This window comes from Oncorhynchus kisutch, unplaced genomic scaffold, assembly GCF_002021735.2.
Source record: "Oncorhynchus kisutch isolate 150728-3 unplaced genomic scaffold, Okis_V2 Okis03b-Okis08b_hom, whole genome shotgun sequence".
NCBI lineage: Eukaryota > Metazoa > Chordata > Actinopteri > Salmoniformes > Salmonidae > Oncorhynchus > Oncorhynchus kisutch.
This window is the reverse complement of record NW_022261980.1, coordinates 6368525-6390121: the sequence shown is the minus strand read 5'-3', so window position 1 is coordinate 6390121 and position 21597 is coordinate 6368525. Positions and strand designations below refer to the sequence as shown.

The 21597-nt window shown below is 44.0% G+C and overlaps 1 protein-coding gene across 1 annotated transcript in view; it reads right to left on the bottom strand.

The window, feature by feature from the left end:
* Nucleotides 1-21597, bottom strand: part of mpped2a (metallophosphoesterase domain containing 2a) — a 152129-nt gene that overhangs the window by 119768 nt on the left and 10764 nt on the right. The window lies entirely within an intron of this gene.

The window sequence follows — 21597 nt, the reverse complement described above, 5'->3', positions numbered from 1 at the left end:
TATAAATATGAGAGTGAAAATGTGGAACCTTACATGTCCCCTTAGTAATGTGGGGACTGTATGCTTCTCTCTCTCTCTCTCCATGTGTGGGTGTGTGTGTGTGTGTGTGTGTGTACGGTACCTAGCCAGTCGTTGAACTTCTTGACCTCAGAGGGCAGGCCCAGCTCAGTGAAGTCTCCCGTGTGGAGCAGCACGTCACCATAGGGCATTTGGATCCCATCTGTACGGGAGTGGGTGTCCGAAACACACACAAACCGCGTGTGTCCTGCTGGCTTAGGAGTGTTCATACGGGTAGGGTCCACCCTGAGAGAGAGAGAGAGAGAGAGAGAGAGAGAGAGAGAGAGAGAGAGAGAGAGAGAGAGAGAGAGAGAGAGAGAGAGAGAGAGAGAGAAAAGGAGAGAGAGAGAGAGAGAAAAGGAGAGAGAGAAAAGGAGAGAGAGAGAGAGAGACAGAGAGAGAGAGAGGAGAGAGATAAAAGGAGAGAGAGAGGGAGAGAGGGAGAGAGAGAGATAAAGGAGAGAGAGAGAGAAAAGGAGAGAGAGAGAGAGAAAAGGAGAGAGAAAAGGAGAGAGAGAGAGAAAAGGAGTGAGAGAGAGAGAGAGAGAGAGAGAGAGAGAGAGAGAGAGAAAGAGAGAGAGGATAAAAAAGAGAAAGAGAGGGAAAGAAAGAAAATATAGAGAATAAAGCTGTATTCAGAGACTCATCCTGTTCTACAGTAGCTGTAGTGAGAGACTCATCCTGTCCTACAGTAGCTGTAGTGAGTGACTCATCCCTGTCCTACAGTAGCTGGAGTGAGAGACTCATCCTGTCCTACAGTAGCTGTAGTGAGAGACTCATCCTGTCCTACAGTAACTGTAGTGAGAGACTCATCCTGTTCTACAGTAGCTGTATTCAGAGACACATCCTGTCCTACAGTAGCTGTAGTGAGAGACTCATCCTGTCCTACAGTAGCTGTATTCAGAGACACATCCTGTCCTACAGTAGCTGTATCAGAGACACATCCTGTCCTACAGTAATTGTATTCAGAGACACATCCTGTCCTACAGTAGTTGTATTCAGAGACACATCCTGTCCTACAGTAGTTGTATTCTGAGACACATCCTGTCCTACAGTAGCTGTATTCAGAGACACATCCTGTCCTACAGTAGCTGTATTCAGAGACACATCCTGTCCTACAGTAGCTGTATTCAGAGACACATCCTGTCCTACAGTAGCTGTATTCAGAGACACATCAGAGCATTAGGCTGGAGATCAAAAACTGCTTTCATTCAGGTCCAACTTTAAACACTGTTATCCTCCCAAGTCCGCTGCAGGTCAAGGACTAGGGTTCGGGTTCAACTGCAAGAGACCAGGATGGACACATACTGAAAGCAGGACTAACATGGCCAGTCCCTCTGTTCTTTAACATAAATGATTCTGTGTCTAAATTTTCACAAACTCCCCGACAGAGTAGCTTTTAGCTTTTAGTGGCTGCCTTTGTGTGAGGCATAAAATACAATTATCATAGATGTCATCTCCAGTTAAAGATGACACGTTATTTCAACATAATTAAGTGATGGGAAAATGATTCACATTTATTTCAGAAAAAGGTAAAAGGATTTTATTTCTTTGACAATAGTCAAGAAAAGAACCTTCCAGAAAAAAAGTCTGATTCTTTTTGGTGGCAAATTGGGGGAAGGGTGTTAAATTAAAAACTGTATTTTTCTGTCCATTTGTGAAAGAAAAAATCACTTAGACCCTGGTCTCGACTGGCAGCTTTTATTTATGTCAGCTAAAAAGAAAGCAAAAGGATGTGGAGGCGTTTGAAAGGAGGGAGAGAAAATCTTGTCAGTAATTGAAGTCAGCAATGTGCAATCCCCCACACTCTGCCAATAGGCCATTATTTCATTAGGAGATGAGATGTCACTCTACAGACAACATCAGCCCCATAATCAACACATATGTCTCCCTCCAACCTGACATGAACAACACACACACACGCACTCACACACACTTGCATGTACGCACACACACACAAATAAAATGTGCACGCACAGAATATATAATGTAAGTCCGCACAGTCGACACCCATTCACACACACCCATTCACACACACACACACACACACGCACACTCACTCACACACACACACACACACACAACACACATCATTAACAGAGATGGAAGTGAAAGACATTACGAAACAAGAAAAACCTCTTCAAAATCAGTCTGAAGGACCATTATTAAATTGCTTCACTAATAGGCGCCCAAATGCTCTGCAGTAGAATCACCAAGATATGGGTTCATCTTATAAGGTAAAGATGATGTTCCCCTCCTTTTCAGAAGAACCTTTCATCCATGCAGTGATTTGGGTCGAGGGCCTGTTTGCCTACAGCATGTGAGGCCAGGCAGGCAGGGTTTCCTCTACCATGTCTTATGCAGGAAGGTCCTCATTCTAGCTCTGTTATCCACTGCCTAGAAAAGCATCTGGCCTTTATAAACCTGTTGTGCAGCCTACATGCTGTCTCAGTAGTCTTTATAAACATGTTGGTGCAGCCTATAACATGCTGTCTCAGTAGCCTTATAAACATGTTGTCATGCAGCCTAACATGCTGCCTCTGTTGTCTTATAAAACATGTTGGTGCAGCCTAACATGCTGTCTCAGTAGCCTTTATAAAACATGTTGGTGTGCAGCCTAACATGCTGCCTCTGTTGTCTTTATAACATGTGGGTGCAGCCTAACATGCTGTCTCAGTAGTCTTTAAACATTTTGGTGCAGCCTAACATGGCTGCCTCAGTAGTCTTTATAAACATGTTGGTGCAGCCTAACATGCTGTCTAAGTAGCCTTATAAATCATGTTGGTGCAGCCTAACATGCCTGTCTCAGTAGTCTTTATAAACTGTTGGTGCAGCCTAACATGCTGCCTCTGTAGTCTTTATAAACTTGTTGTTGCAGCCTACATGCTGCCTCAGTAGCCTTTATAAACATGTTGGTGCACCCTAACATGCTGTCTCAGTAGTCTTTATAAACATTTTGGTGCAGCCTAACATGCTGCTCCGTAGCCTTTATAAACATGTTGTGCAGCCTAACATGCTGTCTCAGTAGTCTTTTAAAAATGTTGGTGCAGCCTAACATGCTGCCTCTGTAGTCTTTATAAACATGTTGGTGCAGCCTAACATGCTGCCTCAGTAGCCTTATAAACATGTTGGGGCCTAACATGCTGTCTCAGTAGCCTAATGTCAGGTTGACTGTTGTCCAGACCTATTTATCTCCCTGGTGTTGAGAGGCTGACTGTAGGTCCAGACCTATTTATCTCCCTGGTGTTGAGAGGCTGACTGTAGGTCCAGACCTATTTATCTCCCTGGTGTTGAGAGGTGACTGTAGGTCCAGACCTATTTATCTCCCTGGTTTTGAGAGGTTGACTGTAGGTCCAGACCTCTTATCTCCCTGGGTTGAGAGGTTGACTGTAGGCCAGACCTATTTATCTCCCTGGTGTTGAGAGGCTGACTGTAGGTCAGACCTTTATCTCCCTGGTGTTGAGAGGCTGACTGTAGGTCCAGACCTATTTATCTCCCTGGTTGAGAGGTGTGACTGTAGGTCCAGACCTATCTATCTCTCNGAGAGAGAGAGGAAAAGGAGAAGAGAAAAGGATAGAGAGAGGAGAAAAGGAGTGAGAGAGAGAGAAGAGAGAGAGAGAGAGAGAGAGAGAAAGAGAGAGAGGATAAAAAAGAGAAAAGAGAGGGAAAGAAAGAAAATATAGAGAATAAAGCTGTATTCAGAGACTCATCCTGTTCTACAGTAGCTGTAGTGAGAGACTCATCCTGTCCTACAGTAGCTGTAGTGAGTGACTCATCCTGTCCTACAGTAGCTGGAGTGAGAGACTCATCTTGTCCTACAGTAGCTGTAGTGAGAGACTCATCCTGTCCTACAGTAACTGTAGTGAGAGACTCATCCTGTTCTACAGTAGCTGTATTCAGAGACACATCCTGTCCTACAGTAGCTGTAGTGAGAGACTCATCCTGTCCTACAGTAGCTGTATTCAGAGACACATCCTGTCCTACAGTAGCTGTATTCAGAGACACATCCTGTCCTACAGTAGTTGTATTCAGAGACACATCCTGTCCTACAGTAGTTGTATTCAGAGACACATCCTGTCCTACAGTAGTTGTATTCTGAGACACATCCTGTCCTACAGTAGCTGTATTCAGAGACACATCCTGTCCTACAGTAGCTGTATTCAGAGACACATCCTGTCCTACAGTAGCTGTATTCAGAGACACATCCTGTCCTACAGTAGCTGTATTCAGAGACACATCAGAGCATTAGGCTGGAGATCAAAAACTGCTTTCATTCAGGTCCAACTTTAAACACTGTTATCCTCCCAAGTCCGCTGCAGGTCAAGGACTAGGGTTCGGGTTCAACTGCAAGAGACCAGGATGGACACATACTGAAAGCAGGACTAACATGGCCAGTCCCTCTGTTCTTTTAACATAAATGATTCTGTGTCTAAATTTTCACAAACTCCCCGACAGAGTAGCTTTTAGCTTTTAGTGGCTTGCCTTTGTGTGAGGCATAAAATACAATTATCATAGATGTCATCTCCAGTTAAAGATGACACGTTATTTCAACATAATTTATGTGATGGGAAAATGATTCACATTTATTTCAGAAAAAGGTAAAAGGATTTTATTTTCTTTGACAATAGTCAAGAAAAGAACCTTCCAGAAAAAAAGTCTGATTCTTTTTGGTGGCAAATTGGGGGAAGGGTGTTAAATTAAAAACTGTATTTTTCTGTCCATTTGTGAAAGGAAAAATCACTTAGACCCTGGTCTCGACTGGGCAGCCTTTTATTTATGTCAGCTAAAAAAGAAAGCAAAAGGATGGAGAGCGTTTGAAAGGAGGGAGAGAAAATCTTGTCAGTAATTGAAGTCAGCAATGTGCAATCCCCCACACTCTGCCAATAGGCCATTATTTCATTAGGAGATGAGATGTCACTCTACAGACAACATCAGCCCCATAATCAACACATATGTCTCCCTCCAACCTGACACATGAACACACACACACACACGCACTCACACACACTTGCATGTACGCACACACACACAAAATAAAATGTGCACGCACAGAATATATAATGTAAGTCCGCACAGTCGACACCCATTCACACACACCCATTCACACACACACACACACACACGCACACACACACACTCACACACACACACACACACACACATCATTAACAGAGATGGAAGTGAAAGACATTACGAAACAAAGAAAAACCTCTTAAATTGCTTCACTAATAAGGCGCCCAAATGCTCTGCAGTTCAGATCACCAGATATGGGTTCATCTTATAAGGTAAAGATGATGTTCTCCCTCCTTTTCAGAAGAACCTTTCATCCATGCAGTGATTTGGGTCGAGGGCCTGTTTGCCTACAGCATGTGAGGCCAGGCAGGCAGGGTTTCCTCTACCATGTCTTATGCAGGAAGGTCCTCATTCTAGCTCTGTTATCCACTGCCTAGAAAAGCATCTGGCCTTTATAAACCTGTTGGTGCAGCCTAACATGCTGTCTCAGTAGTCTTTATAAACATGTTGGTGCAGCCTAACATGCTGTCTCAGTAGCCTTTATAAACATGTTGGTGCAGCCTAACATGCTGCCTCTGTTGTCTTTATAAACATGTTGGTGCAGCCTAACATGCTGTCTCAGTAGCCTTTATAAACATGTTGGTGCAGCCTAACATGCTGCCTCTGTTGTCTTTATAAACATGTTGGTGCAGCCTAACATGCTGTCTCAGTAGTCTTTATAAACATTTTGGTGCAGCCTAACATGCTGCCTCAGTAGTCTTTATAAACATGTTGGTGCAGCCTAACATGCTGTCTAAGTAGCCTTTATAAACATGTTGGTGCAGCCTAACATGCTGTCTCAGTAGTCTTTATAAACATGTTGGTGCAGCCTAACATGCTGCCTCTGTAGTCTTTATAAACTTGTTGGTGCAGCCTAACATGCTGCCTCAGTAGCCTTTATAAACATGTTGGTGCAGCCTAACATGCTGTCTCAGTAGTCTTTATAAACATTTTGGTGCAGCCTAACATGCTGCCTCAGTAGTCTTTATAAACATGTTGGTGCAGCCTAACATGCTGTCTCCGTAGCCTTTATAAACATGTTGGTGCAGCCTAACATGCTGTCTCAGTAGTCTTTATAAACATGTTGGTGCAGCCTAACATGCTGCCTCTGTAGTCTTTATAAACATGTTGGTGCAGCCTAACATGCTGCCTCAGTAGCCTTTATAAACATGTTGGTGCAGCCTAACATGCTGTCTCAGTAGCCTAATGTCAGGTTGACTGTTGGTCCAGACCTATTTATCTCCCTGGTGTTGAGAGGCTGACTGTAGGTCCAGACCTATTTATCTCCCTGGTGTTGAGAGGCTGACTGTAGGTCCAGACCTATTTATCTCCCTGGTGTTGAGAGGTTGACTGTAGGTCCAGACCTATTTATCTCCCTGGTGTTGAGAGGTTGACTGTAGGTCCAGACCTCTTTATCTCCCTGGTGTTGAGAGGTTGACTGTAGGGCCAGACCTATTTATCTCCCTGGTGTTGAGAGGCTGACTGTAGGTCCAGACCTATTTATCTCCCTGGTGTTGAGAGGTTGACTGTAGGTCCAGACCTATATATCTCCCCGGTGTTCAGAGGTTGACTGTAGGTCCAGACCTATTTATCTCCCTGGTGTTGAGAGGTTGACTGTAGGTCCAGACCTATCTATCTCTCTGTGACCAGCTGTTCAACTCAAACTTAAATGAAAACGTAAAAAATTATATTTGCTATCGTGCGCAGTAAATAAGTCCCTGTGTGTGTAAAGCATGGCGCACGCACACGCACACGCACACACACACACACGGTAGTGTAGCTGATTAGATTTGGTCCACTGTGGCCGAGACATCCTGGAGCTTTAGAGGATTCGACAGTTCTAGTTATGGAAGAGGCATTGGTGCAGAACCCTGTGGCCAACACACACAGACACACACATACACACACACACACACACACACACATATTTACACTGCTAACAGGACTCTAGTACGGCCATGAGATGTTATGCTTGCCAACCATATCTCTATGCCTTCAGATCCATTCAACTTACAGTATATTCTAACATAAAGAATCCCCCCCCGCTCATACTAATACACACACTCCCACATGAGGGTACACTGGCACGTACCAAAATAAAGACAGGAGAAAAGCGATCTCTTCTCCTTTGAGATTTAATCCACCCACAGAATGAAAACAAATACCTGCAGCCCCTATCAATTAGAGCAGGCCTAGCCTCAGAACCTACACTATAACACAATACTAGTTTAACAGGGGAGATGTTAGCATGCAGCATGTCATCAATATACATGCTAATATTAATGTTAATATACATACTCAGTATGTGGACCTAGCCAGTTAGCGTGCAGCATGTCATTAATATACATACTCAGTATGTGGACCTAGCCAGTCAGCATGCAGTATGTCATTAATATACATACTCAGTATGTAGGCCTAGCCAGTTAGCATGCAGTATGTCATTAATATACATCCTCAGATTGTAGGCCTAGCCAGTTAGCATGCAGCATGTCATTAATATACATACTCAGTATGTGGACCTAGCCAGTCAGCATGCAGTATGTCATTAATATACATACTCAGTATGTGGACCTAGCCAGTTAGCATGCAGCATGTCATTAATATACATACTCAGATTGTAGGCCTAGCCAGTTAGCATGCAGCATGTCATTAATATACATACTCAGATTGTAGACCTAGCCAGTTAGCATGCAGCATGTCATTAATATACATACTCAGATTGTAGACCTAGCCAGTCAGCATGCAGTATGTCATTAATATACATACTCAGTATGTAGACCTAGCCAGTTAGCATGCAGTATGTCATTAATATACATCCTCAGATTGTAGGCCTAGTCAGTTAGCATGCAGCATGTCATTAATATACATAGTCAGATTGTAGGCCTAGCCAGTTAACATGCAGCATGTCATTAATATACATAGTCAGATTGTAGGCCTAGTCAGTTAGCATGCAGCATGTCATTAATATACATAGTCAGATTGTAGGCCTAGTCAGTTAGCATGCAGCATGTCATTAATATACATCCTCAGATTGTAGGCCTAGCCAGTTAGCATGCAGCATGTCATTAATATACATAGTCAGATTGTAGGCCTAGTCAGTTAGCATGCAGCATGTCATTAATATACATAGTCAGATTGTAGGCCTAGTCAGTTAGCATGCAGCATGTCATTAATATACATCCTCAGATTGTAGGCCTAGCCAGTCAGCATGCAGCATGTCATTAATATACATCCTCAGATTGTAGGCCTAGCCAGTCAGCATGCAGCATGTCATTAATATACATCCTCAGATTGTAGGCCTAGCCAGTTAGCATGCAGCATGTCATTAATATACATAGTCAGATTGTAGGCCTAGCCAGTTAACAATAAGTATGTCAAAAATATACATGGGAGGCAAAACAAAAGCGGTGCCAGTGTTTTTAATCCCAAACACAGTTGTCCTTATTTGCTGATTGATCTCCTTTGAACTGAGATAATGCTCAGAACTGGGAAGAGGATTCCTACTGTAGATCAGTGGTTCCCAAATGTTTTCACTCAGGCCCCCCTTCCATCAAAACGCCTAGCTAAAAAACATTAGCTGACATGGGCTGGTTGATCTTCTGTCAAGTTATAAACAGCTCTCTACGGTCTGCAATTAAGCATTCTACTAATATAACTTTTAAGAGAAAATCTGTTTTGGGGGGAGGGGGATGCACCCCACCGTTTGGGATCCACTGCTGTAGATAACTGCATTGAAACAGCAGGATTATGTCAAACCACTGACAGGTATGGGAAACTCATCAAACCACAGAGGTAAAGTAGCCCACTGACAGGTATGGGGAACTCATCAAACCAATGAGGTAAAGTAGCCCACTGACAGGTATGGGGAACTCATCAAACCAATGAGGTAAAGTAGCCCACTGACAGGTATGGGAAACTCATCAAACCAATGAGGTAAAGTAGCCCACTGACAGGTATGAGAAACTCGTAAAACCAATGAGGTAAATTAGCCCACTGACAGGTATGGGAAACTCGTAAAACCAATGAGGTAAAGTAGCCCACTGACAGGTATGGGAAACTCATCAAACCAATGAGGTAAAGTAGCCCACTGACAGGTATGGGAAACCCGTAAAACCAATGAGGTAAAGTAGCCCACTGACAGGTATGGGAAACTCATCAAACCAATGAGGTAAAGTAGCCCACTGACAGGTATGGGAAACTCATCAAACCAATGAGGTAAAGTAGCCCACTGACAGGTATGGGAAACTCGTAAAACCAATGAGGTAAAGTAGCCCACTGACAGGTATGGGAAACTCATCAAACCAATGAGGTAAAGTAGCCCACTGACAGGTATGGGAAACTCATCAAACCAATGAGGTAAAGTAGCCCACTGACAGGTATGGGAAACTCATCAAACCAATGAGGTAAAGTAGCCCTGCTTTAAAATAAAATGAGAAAGAGGCACAGAGAAGGAGGAGGAGCAATAAAGACAGGGGATGAGTAGAAGGATAATACTATTGTAGAGCAGAGCACAGTCTGAAATCTACTATTAAACAGTCCACTAGCCGTTTAGTCACTAGACTATTACTCACTACTAGCCGGCCTCCGCCCACTACCCTGCCCTGAACCTTATTCACTGTTACTAGCCAGCTACTACCCGGTACTTTACCATGCACCTTAGAGACTTCTGCCCTATGTACAGTTGGAGTCGGAAGCCAAATACATTTAAACTTACCACCCTGCAAACCACTGCTGACTTGCTTCTGAAGCTAAGCAGGGTTGGTCCTGGTCAGTTCCTGGATGGGAGACCAGATGCTGCTGGAAGTGGTGTTGGAGGGCCAGTAAGGAGGCACTCTTCCCTCTGGTCTAAAAAAATATTCCAATGCCCCAGGGCAGTGATTAGGGACACCGCCTTGTGTAGGATGGGACGTTAAATGGGTGTCCTGACTCTCTGAGGTCATTAAAGATCCCATGGCACTTATCGTAAGAGTAGGGGTGTTAACCCTGGTGTCCTGGCTAAATTCCCAAACTGGCACTCAAACCATCACGGTCACCTAATAATCCCCAGTTTACAATTGCCTCATTAATCCCCCTCCTCTCCCCTGTAACTATTCCCCAGGTCGTTGCTGCAAATGAGAACTTGTTCTCAGTCAACTTACCTGGTAAAATAACAGATAAATAAATAAAACTCAGTTTTTCACTATTCCTGACATTCAATCATATTAAAAGAAATTCATGTTTTAGGTCAGTTAGGATCATCACTTTATTTTAAGAATGTGAAATGTCAGAATAATAGTTGAGAGAATTATTTATTTCAGCTTTTATTTCATCACATTCTCAGTTGGTCAGAAGTTTACATACATTCAATTAGTATTTGGTACCATTGCCTTTAAATTGTTTAACTTGGGTCAAACGTTTCGGGTAGCCTTCCACAAGCTTCCCACAATAAGTTGGGGAAATTTTGGCCCATTCCTCCTGACAGAGCTGGTGTAACTGAGTCGGGTTTGTAGGCCTCCTTGCTTGCACACACTTTTTCAGTTCTACCCACAACATTTCTATAGGATTGAGGTCAGGGCTTTGTGATGGCCACTCCAATACCTTGAATTTGTTGTCCTTAAGCCATATTGCCACAGCTTTGGAAGTATGCTTGTGGTCCTTATCCATTTGGAAGACTCACTTGTGACCAAGCTTTAACTTCCTGGCTGATGTCTGAGATGTTGCTTCAATATATCCACATAATTTTCCTTCTCATGATGCCATCTATTTTGTGAAGTGCACCCAGTCCCTCCTGCAGCAAAGCACCCCCACAACATGATGCTGCCAACCCCGTGCTTCATGGTTGGGATGGTGTTCTTCGGCTTGCAAGCCTCCCCCTTTTTCCTCCAAACATAACGATGGTCATTATTGCCAAACAGCTCTATTTTTGTTTCATCAGATCAGAGGACATTTCTCCGAAAAGTAGGATCTTTGTCCCCATGTGCAGTTTTTTAGTCTGGCTTTTTTATGGCGGTTTTGGAGCAGTGGCTTCTTCCTTGCTGAGCGGCCTTTCAGGTTATGTCGATATAGGACTCGTTTTACTGTGGATATAGATACTTTTGTACCTGTTTCCTCCAGCATCTTCACAAGGTCCTTTGCTGTTGTTCTGGGAATTATTTGCACTTTTCGCACCAAAGTACGCTCATCTCCAGGAGACAGAACGCGTCTCCTTCCTGAGGGGTATGACGGCTGCGTGGTCCCATGGTGTTTATACTACTTACTATTGTTTGTACAGATGAACGTGGTACCTTCAGGCGTTTGGAAATTGCTCCCAAGGATGAACCAGACTTGTGGAGGTCTACAGTTTCTTTTCTGAGGTCTCTGCTGATTTCTTTTGATTTTCCCATGATGTCAAGCGAAGAGGCACTAAGTTTGAAGGTTGGCCTTGAAATACATCCACATGTACACCTCCAATTGACTCAAATTATGTCAATTAGCCCATCAGAAGCTTCTAAAGCTATGACATCATTTTCTGGAATTTTCCAAGCTGTTTAAAGGCACAGTCAACTTAGTGTATGTAAACTTCTGCCCCACTGGAATTGTGATACAGTGAATTATAAGTGAAATAATCTGTCTGTAAACAATTGTTGGAAAAAGTACTTGTGTCATGCACAAAGTAGATGTCCTAACCAACTTACAAACCAACTACAGTTTGTTAACAAGACATTGGTGGAGTGGTTGAAAACCGAGTTTTACCTAAGTGTATGTAAACTTCCGACTTCAACTGTACATAGAGTCATTAAACACTTAAATAATGTTTACATTCTGTTTTACCCACTTTATATGCATATACTTTATTCTAGTCATGGCTCATCCTATATAACTACTGCTGTACACATTTATTCTGTTCATATACTGGCCATGCTGTTTATACACACCATTATGTATATATTATTTTATATTCCGGACTCTGACATCGCGTGTTCTGATATTTCTTAATTTCTTTCTTTGTACTTTTTGGATTATGTGTGTATTGTTTTGTATTGCTAGGTATTACTGCACTGTTGGAGCTAGAAGCACAAGCATTTCGCTGCCCCTGCGATAACATCTGCAAATCTGTGTACGCGACCAATAAACGTTGATTTCATTTTGTATTCGATTTGTATCACTGTAGCGGTAATACTCAGTACTGTAGAAGTGACTTAATTACACACAGAGACATACAAATACTGTGTGTGTCTGTGTGTGTGTGTGTGTGTGTGTGTCTGTGTGTGTGTGTGTGTGTGTGTGTGTGTGTGTGTGTGTGTGTCTGTGTGTGTGTGTGTGTGTGTGTGTGTGTGTGTGTGTGTGTGTGTGTGTGTGTGTGTGTGTGTGTGTGTGTGTGTGTGTGTGTGTGTGTGTGTGTGTGTGTGTGTGTGTGTGTGTGTGTGATTTAAAAGATCTTACACCATTAAAACTGAAACTAGATATCTGTCTAACCCAAACTAGAACACCTCTTATTAAAAGGCTTCTATAACACACTAAAATATTGGCTTATTGGTTCAAGTGGAACTGATAGCATTTTAGCTACATGAAACCTTATTAAAATCTTCATATACACCCCCAGGAAGAATATTACATTTTCTGACAAGCAAGCACCTAGATATGTTCACGTTTTCATAAATTACATATACTAAGGCATTTGAGCGGGAAAGCAGCCGTGTGTTTGGACAATGAATAGACACTGCAGTAAATAAAACCTGGGACCATGTACCATGCAGACCAGTGTGCCTTAGCCAATCAGAGGTACAGCAGGCCTATATGCAAACAAGCCATTTGCCACAAGGGCCTGCCATCATTCACTTTGAACTGGACTGTGTGTTTACAGGCAGTAGGGCCTGCCATCATTCACTTTGAACTGGACTGTGTATTTACAGGCAGTAGGGCCTGCCATCATTCATGTTGAATTAGACTGTGTGTTTACAGGCAGTAGGGCCTGTTATCATTCACTTTGAACTGGACTGTGTGTTTACAGGCAGTAGGGCCTGTTATCATTCACTTTGCACTGAACTGTGTGTTTACAGGCAGTAGGGCCTGCCATCATTCACTTTGAACTGAACTGTGTGTTTACAGGCAGTAGGGCCTGCCATCATTCACTTTGAACTGAACTGTGTGTTTACAGGCAGTAGGGCCTGTCATTATTCACTTTGAACTGGACTGTGTGTTTACAGTAGAGGTCGATTAATTAGTGCTGATTTCAAGTTTTCATAACAATCGGTAATCTGCATTTTTGGACACCGATCATGGCCGATTACATTGCACTCCACGAGGAGACTGCGTGGCAGGCTGACTACCTGTTATGCGAGTGCAGCAAGGAGCCAAGGTAAGGTGCTAGCTAGCATTAAACGTATCTTATAAAAAACAATCCATCTTAACATAATCACTTGTTAACTACACATAGTTGATGATATAAATAGTTTATCTAGCTTGTCCTGCGTTGCATACAATCGATACGGTGCCTGTTAATTTATCATTGAATCATAGCCTACTTCGCCAAACCGGGGATGATTTAACAAAAGCACATTTGTGAAAAAAGCACAATCGTTGCACGAATGTGTCACAGTTGTTTGTATAGACGGACCAAGGCGCAGCATATGTTGAGTTCCACATTATATTTAATAGTGAAACTTCAGCAAAACAAACAATAAACAAACAAACGAAACAACAAACCGTGACAACAGAGGTGCTACATACAATACAATACTCAAAACAACATCCCATAACCCACAGGTGGAAAAAATGCTGCTTAAGTATGATCCCCAATTAGAGACAATGATAACCAGCTGCCTCTAATTGGAAATCATACAAATCACCAACATAGAAAATCAAACCTAGAACCCCACATAGAAAGTATAAACTAGAACAAAACCCCTAGTCACGCCCTGACCTACTCTACCATAGAAAATACAGGTTTTCTATAGTCTGGACGTGACAGAATGTACCTAACCATAAACATCAATGCCGGAACGGAACGGTTCCGTATTTCACTGAAAGAATAAACGTTTTGTTTTCGAAATTATAGTATCCGGATTTGACCATATTAATGACCTAAGGCTCGTATTTCTGTGTGTTATTATGTTATAATTAAGTCTATGATTTGATATTTGATAGAGCAGTCTGACTGAGCGGTGGTAGGCAGAAGCAGGCTCGTAAGCATTCCTTCAAACAGCACTTTCGTGCGTTTTCCAGCAGCTCATCGCTGTGCTTCAAGCATTGAGCAGTTTATGACTTCAAGCCTATCAACTCCCGAGCTAGTTAGCGGGAGTCAATTGGTGACGTCACTCACTCTGAGACCTTGAAGTAGTTGTTCCCGTTGCTCCGCAAGGGCCGCGGCTTTTGTGGAGCGATGGGTAACGATGCTTCGAGGGTGGCTGTTGTCGATGTGTTCCTGGTTCGAGCCCAGGTAGGGGCGAGGAGAGGGACGGAAGCTATACTGTTACACTGGCAATACTAAAGTGCCTATAAGAACATCCTATAGTCGAAGGTATATGAAATACAAATGGTATAGAAAGAAATAGTCCTATAATTCCTATAATAACCTCAATCTAAAACTTATTACCTGGAAATATTGAACACTCATGTTAAAAGGAACCACCAGCTTTCATATGTTCTCATGTTCTGAGCAAGGAACTTAAACGTTAGCTTTTTTAAATGGCACATATTGCATTTTTACTTTCTTCTCCATTGCATTATTTAAACAAATTGAACATGTTTGATTATTTATTTGTGGCTAAATAGATTTTATTGATTTATTATATTAAGTTAAACTAAAAGTGTTCATTCAGTATTGTTGTAATCGTCATTGTTACAAATAAGGAAATACATGTTAAAAATCGGCCAATTAATTGGTATCGGCTTTTTTTGGTCCTCCAATAATCGGTATCGGTATCGGCGTTGAAAAATCATAATCGGTCGACCTCTAGTTTACAGGCAGTTGCAAAAGCACGACTTTAGATCATTAGAATGCATTCGTCAAAAGCCACAAAATACACTTGGGAACTGTCCTCTTACATTTGGGAACTGTACAGTCCTATTGATCAAACAACCATAAAAAGGTAGGCTATCTTTCCCAATATGCACATCAACAACAAGCTCAACTAGTAATGCTAGCCAGAGCAAGATGCTCTAAAATTTAAGGAAGGAACATTAGATAAATCCTCTAAAACTTTTTCAGATAGTTGGCCGTCAAAATTGCACTGATAGAAAATGGGGAATAGCCTTCTCGTCCTTCTGTAGCTTGCCTGCCAATACATGCGTTGTCCCAACTAAGCACCCAAGCTAGCTTGCTAGCTAGCTTCTCCAGACACAAATGAGAGAACACCTCACGCTGACCATTTTACTCGCCGTAGCAGAGCTGGCTAGGCTGTTTACACGTTATATAGAGCATTCGTGATGAACTATTACCTTTCTTGACTACGTTTGCTCACACTGGTCATATTCAGCGGGTGTTTCACGTTTGTAAATGCATCAGTTATTCTGCTCTCTGGCACACTCAGATAAGAGTTATCTTAAATCAGAGATATACTAACTGTATAACATCTATTCTGCCCACAATGTCTTAGTGTACGTCATGGAATGTTATAAAGCTGGTTTTGAAGCATAACTGATATTAAGATTGTCTGTTTGTTTCATATCTGTAAAGTAGTTCAAACGCTGTCAGTTCCACTTTAAGCCAAAGCACACAGAGAGTGAAACACTGAATCCCCCTTGCTACTAAAAAAAGTGGAAAAGCTTTGGATAGAAAGCAGAGCCCATTATTTGAGAGAGAGAGAGAGAGAGAGAGAGAGAGAAAGAGAGAGAGAGAGAGAGAGAGAGAGAGAGAGAGAGAGAGGGGGGGGGGGGGGTTAATGCATGAAAGGGAGTGAGGAAAGGAAAGGGAAGAGAAGGGAAGAGAAGAGAGGGGGAAAGAGATCTCTGATGTTGGTAGGAGGATATTTCGTTTGACAGAGCACACTTGGCTCGGTGGCCAAAAACACACAAGTAAAGTGTGTCAAAGTTCACTGCTCGCTCGCTCTTCCGGACCTGACACCTAACTCAGAGCAGATAAGAAGGTCAGGGACTTTGGCACTGGTTGACTTTGCCGTTTTGGAGATGCCACATTTCCCTCTGATTGATTATAAATACACACTTTCTTGATAAATGTCCAAGAAGTGATACATTGTAGGTATAAAGTGTGTATTTCTCAGTCTATGCTTAGTGTAATGTATGCCTAGCCGTTAAGAGTGTTGAGCCAGTAACTGAAAGTTTGCTGTTTTGAATCCCAGAGCTACATAAATCATTACATAACAAATGATGTATTTTGTTTTAGCTTATACATACACCCTCATCTCTTCTCCCAGCACTTCCTCAGAGCCGTAGGAAGCTGTAATACATGAAAAGAGAAAAGTCTGTCCTCCACAGGTTCCTCCAACCAGTCTGGGTAATTGGATAATCTGTGACAATTATGTCTGCCGGGAGAGTCAGGAGTGTCTACCCTGCAACACAGTGAAGTGAGGGAGAGGGGGATGAAAGGATAGAGGAATGGACGGATTGTGTTCTTTTCAGAGGGGCGTAGCGGCAGTCTCCTTGTCTAGCCGTTGGTCGGCCCCCACTGTCCAGTTGGGGTCAATGAGGTCAACGACCCCTGGACTCCCTACTTTTATGGGCTACAAGTAGGAGCTGTCAATCATCTGGGGGGGGGGGGCATCCACTATTATTTCTAAAAGGGAAAGGGCGATACCTAGTCAGTTGTACAACTGAATGTATTCAGCTGAAATGTGTCTTCCTTTTGAATCAGAGAGGTGCGGGGGGCTGCTATAATCGACATCCACATCTTCAGGTGCCCGGGGAAGGCACCTGCTGCCTATTACAGAGTTACATATAATCACCTATTACAGAGTTACATATAATCACCTATTACAGAGTTACATATAATCACATGTCTTAATGATTTTCCAGTCAATAGCCCTCTAATGGCTAGGCCCCAACCTAGAGCCTTTGGAGGTCAAAGGGTAAATGTCGAATCGCTAATCAACTGGAGTTGACAACGTCCTACCTAATGTTAATAAATATGCGAGTAGCTGTCTCCATTTGTGTCCCTGCTGTAGTAAAACAGCCAGAGGGCAGAGCTTAAATTCAAAATATTTAATTCATTGCCAAAAGATGATTGTGGTAATAAGGTCAAGACAGGTGGTATTTGTCTAACATTTGAAGAATTTATATGTTTTTCTCTCTCTCATCTTTCTCTCGTTTCAGTAGCAAGGTATGCTAATGAAATCCCATTCGTTTACAGTCTGTGTATTAGAGATGTGCATGACCTTCTAAATCCCATTAGCTTATAGTCTGGGTATTGGAGGTGTGCATGACCTTCTAAATCCCATTAGTTTACAGTCTGTGTATTGGAGGTGTGCATGACCTTCTAAATCCCATTAGTTTACAGTCTGTGTATTGGAGGTGTGCATGACGTTCTAAATCACATTAGTTTATAGTCTGTGTATTAGAGGTGTGCATGACCTTCTAAATCACATTAGTTTATAGTCTGTGTATTAGAGGTGTGCATGACCTTCTAAATCACATTAGTTTACAGTCTGTGTATTAGAGAAGTGCATGACCTTCGAAATCCCATTAGTTTACAGTCTGTGTATTAGAGGTGTGCATGACCTTCTTAATCACATTAGTTTATAGTCTGTGTATTAGAGGTGTGCATGACCTTCTAAATCCCATTACTTTATAGTCTGTGTATTAGAGGTGTGCATGACCTTCTAAATCACATTAGTTTATAGTCTGGGTATTGGAGGTGTGCAATAGTGGAGAATGTTGGCTGCTCTGAGAGGTAGAGAGAGAGCGAGAGAGAAAGAGAGAGAGATAGAGAGAAAGAGCAAGAGAGAGAGAGTTAGTGAGAAAGAGCGCAAGAGCGAGAGAGGTAGAGAGAAAGAAAGAGAGAGAGGTAGAGAGAGAAAGAGAGAGAGAGAGAGAGAGAGAGAGAGAGAGAAAGAGAGTGGTAGAGAGAGAGTGAGAAAGTTAGAGAGAGTGAGAGAGAAGTAGAGAGAGGTAGAGAGAGTGAGAGAGTTAGCGAGAGAGTGAGAGAGTTAGAGAGAGAGTGAGAGAGTTAGAGAGAGGTAGAGAGAGAGTGAGAGAGTTAGAGAGAGAGTGAGAGAGTTAGAGAGAGAGTGAGAGAGTTAGAGAGAGAGAAATAAGTAGAGAGAAAGAGACTCCTCAATGGATCTGTTCCTTTGATGGGGATAGCATCACCACAGCACAGATCAACCACCACAAACAGACTGTTCCTCCTTATCACCCCTCTCAGAACCACTGTATGCCACTGGGAGTGTGTGTGAGAGAGAGCAAGATCAAGGGGAAAAGCTGGTGTGTGTGTGTGTGTGTGTGTGTGTGTGTGTGTGTGTGTGTGTGTGTGTGTGTGTGTGTGTGTGTGTGTGTGTGTGTGTGTGTGTGTGTGTGTGTGTGTGTGTGTGTGTGTGTGTGTGTGCGTGTGTGTGCGTGTGCGCATCCTACAACCATATCACCATCTTCTGAGCTCTAAACGCTATGGGGGCAAATTACAAAGATAATGATCACTGGCTGTCTGACCTGCTAACAAATATTTACCTCTGTCCCTTCCTCTCTGCCTGCTCTTCCTTTATTGCTCATCCAGGTCAAACATCAAAACATATTGGTCCGCATTCACCCTATCAACCCACAAACACGCACCACACACAGTCAACCCCCCCCCCCCCCCCCCCCCCCCCCCCCCCACGCTCACTCATCCACAGAGCAATACCATTTCTAGGAGAGGAGCAGAGAGTGCCTCTCTTATCTTCCGCGTTTCAGCTGTCCTCTAATTCAATAAACTACAGAGGAACAAAATGAACACAGAAATAACAGAGAGGAGAGAGAGAGAGAGAGAGGAGAGAGAACGAGCAAGGTGAAGACAGAAACGAATGGACAGAGAGGCAGAATGAGGAAACAGGGAAATCTAAAACACAGGCACACAATCCAAATGTAAAATAATACTAGTAAACAAACATGTTATGGTCTTTCCTTCGATCTCCCTGCAGCCCTCTGTATCTAGTAGAGGAGCAACCTGCTGGCCCCTCCCTTAGTCCTGCTGGCCCCTCCCTGTTAGTCCTGCTGGCCCCTCCCTGTTAGTCCTGCTGGCCCCTCCCTGTTAGTCCTGCTGGCCCCTCCCTTAGTCCTGCTGGCCCCTCCCTTAGTCCTGCTGGCCCCTCCCTTAGTCCTGCTGGCCCCTCCCTTAGTCCTGCTGGCCCCTCCCTTAGTCCTGCTGGCCCCTCCCTTAGTCCTGCTGGCCCCTCCCTGTTAGTCCTGCTGGCCCCTCCCTGTTAGTCCTGCTGGCCCCTCCCTTAGTCCTGCTGGCCCCTCCCTTAGTCCTGCTGGCCCCTCCCTGTTAGTCCTGCTGGCCCCTCCCTTAGTCCTGCTGGCCCCTCCCTTAGTCCTGCTGGCCCCTCCCTGTTAGTCCTGCTGGCCCCTCCCTTAGTCGTGCTGGCCCCTCCCTTAGTCCTGCTGGCCCCTCCCTGTTAGTCCTGCTGGCCCCTCCCTTAGTCCTGCTGGCCCCTCCCTGTTAGTCCTGCTGGCCCCTCCCTGTTAGTCCTGCTGGCCCCTCCCTTAGTCCTGCTGGCCCCTCCCTGTTAGTCCTGCTGGCCCCTCCCTGTTAGTCCTGCTGGCCCCTCCCTGTTAGTCCTGCTGGCCCCTCCCTTAGTCCTACTGGCCCCTCCCTGTTAGTCCTGCTGGCCCCTCCCTGTTAGTCCTGCTGGCCCCTCCCTTAGTCCTGCTGGCCCCTCCCTGTTAGTCCTGCTGGCCCCTCCCTGTTAGTCCTGCTGGCCCCTCCCTTAGTCCTGCTGGCCCCTCCCTGTTAGTCCTGCTGGCCCCTCCCTGTTAGTCCTGCTGGCCCCTCCCTTAGTCCTGCTGGCCCCTCCCTGTTAGTCCTGCTGGCCCCTCCCTGTTAGTCCCGCTGGCCCCTCCCTGATTGTCCTGCTGGCCCCTCCCTGTTAGTCCTGCTGGCCCTTCCCTGTTAGTCCCGATGGCCCCTCCCTGCTAGTCCTGGGGCGGCCTAGAGTGTTGGGCCAGTAACCGAAAGGTTGCTGGATCGAATCCCTGAGCTGACAAGGTAAAAATCTGTTGTTCTGCTCCTGAACAAGGAAGTTCTCTGTAGGCCATAATTGTAGATAAGAATTTGTTCTTAACTGACTTGCCTTGTTAAATAAAGGTTAACTAAAATATAAAATTAAATAGTCCTGCTGGCCCCTCCCTGTTAGTCCTGCCATAATGTGAAAGTATGGAACACAAAGCCTGTGTTTAATATCACCACGGACGGAACCTTCCGGCGTTTCATTGAGGAATAAATTGCTTCTGCTAATGTTCCTTTCATTACGCCACAGCCCTTAATTGTGCTGCTGACAGGCCTCTGGCTACAGGGGGATGGGCAGAGACATAGTGTATTACAGCGGTGTGTGTGTGTTTGTTTCTGCAGCCTCACACATACACAAGCACAATACCAGGGATTTCAGGATTTAGAGCCGACACAGAGGAATGAACTGTTATTAGTCTGAATATACATCGTCAGTCTGATACCTGTGCAGAACGGTGTCAAAAAAAACTACAGGATGTGGTAGCAACATATCCACAATCATAAAGAGCTTCAAGCACAAACAAACTACCGCCACACAGACCCACACTGACCCACATCCACCACATACATTTACCAAATATTTGTCAAGCTTTTACCAAGCTGCAAAATGGAAAGTACGTTGCCTTTTTACACATTATAATGTCTACGCCAGAGGGATGTCAGGATACATTTGCAATTGTAAACGCAAACTGCTTCAACAAAAGCTCAGTAAATATTAAATCAAGCGAGGGCACAAGGCAGTGGTCTAGAACTTGTGACATGAAAGGAGTCTATTCCTAACGACACAGGAAGCGGCATCATGGAGACATCCCCTCCGCCACGGGGTCCTGGGGTGGGAAGGCCAGTATCTGAAGGACCTCAAAATGGCTTCCATCTCAAAACAACAGACCTGCCAAATGTCAACTGTCACTTAACCCCCGTCCACCTTGCTGTAGCGCCAGGGCCAAGGGTAGGAGAGGAACTCAATCAAGGGTTCTCCTGTTTCAAAAGCACTCCATTCTGGCTGCGGTGAAGCAGCGGGCCCCGCGAACAAAGAGATACCGTCTGTGGAGTTTCCAACGAGGGGGAAAACTTCTCCTGAAACTGTCTGAGTAGGGAAGGAGAGAGGGGTGAAGAGGGGAGGAAAGTGAGGGGAGGGAAGAGTGAAGAAGGTGAAGGGGGGAGGAACGGATGAGAGTAAAGAGAGTAAAGGGGCCAGCAGAGGTAAAGGGGCAGGTTCGGCTAGACTGATTTAATTTGCGGGTTTCATTATGTGACTTGAGAAGAGAGAGGTTTTTGATGTGATTTGTATCCTATTTTGTCACAGAAAATTAGAAGCATCAAACGCAGTGACTTAACATTCACATACAATGGAGATGGGAGTACCCTTCTTC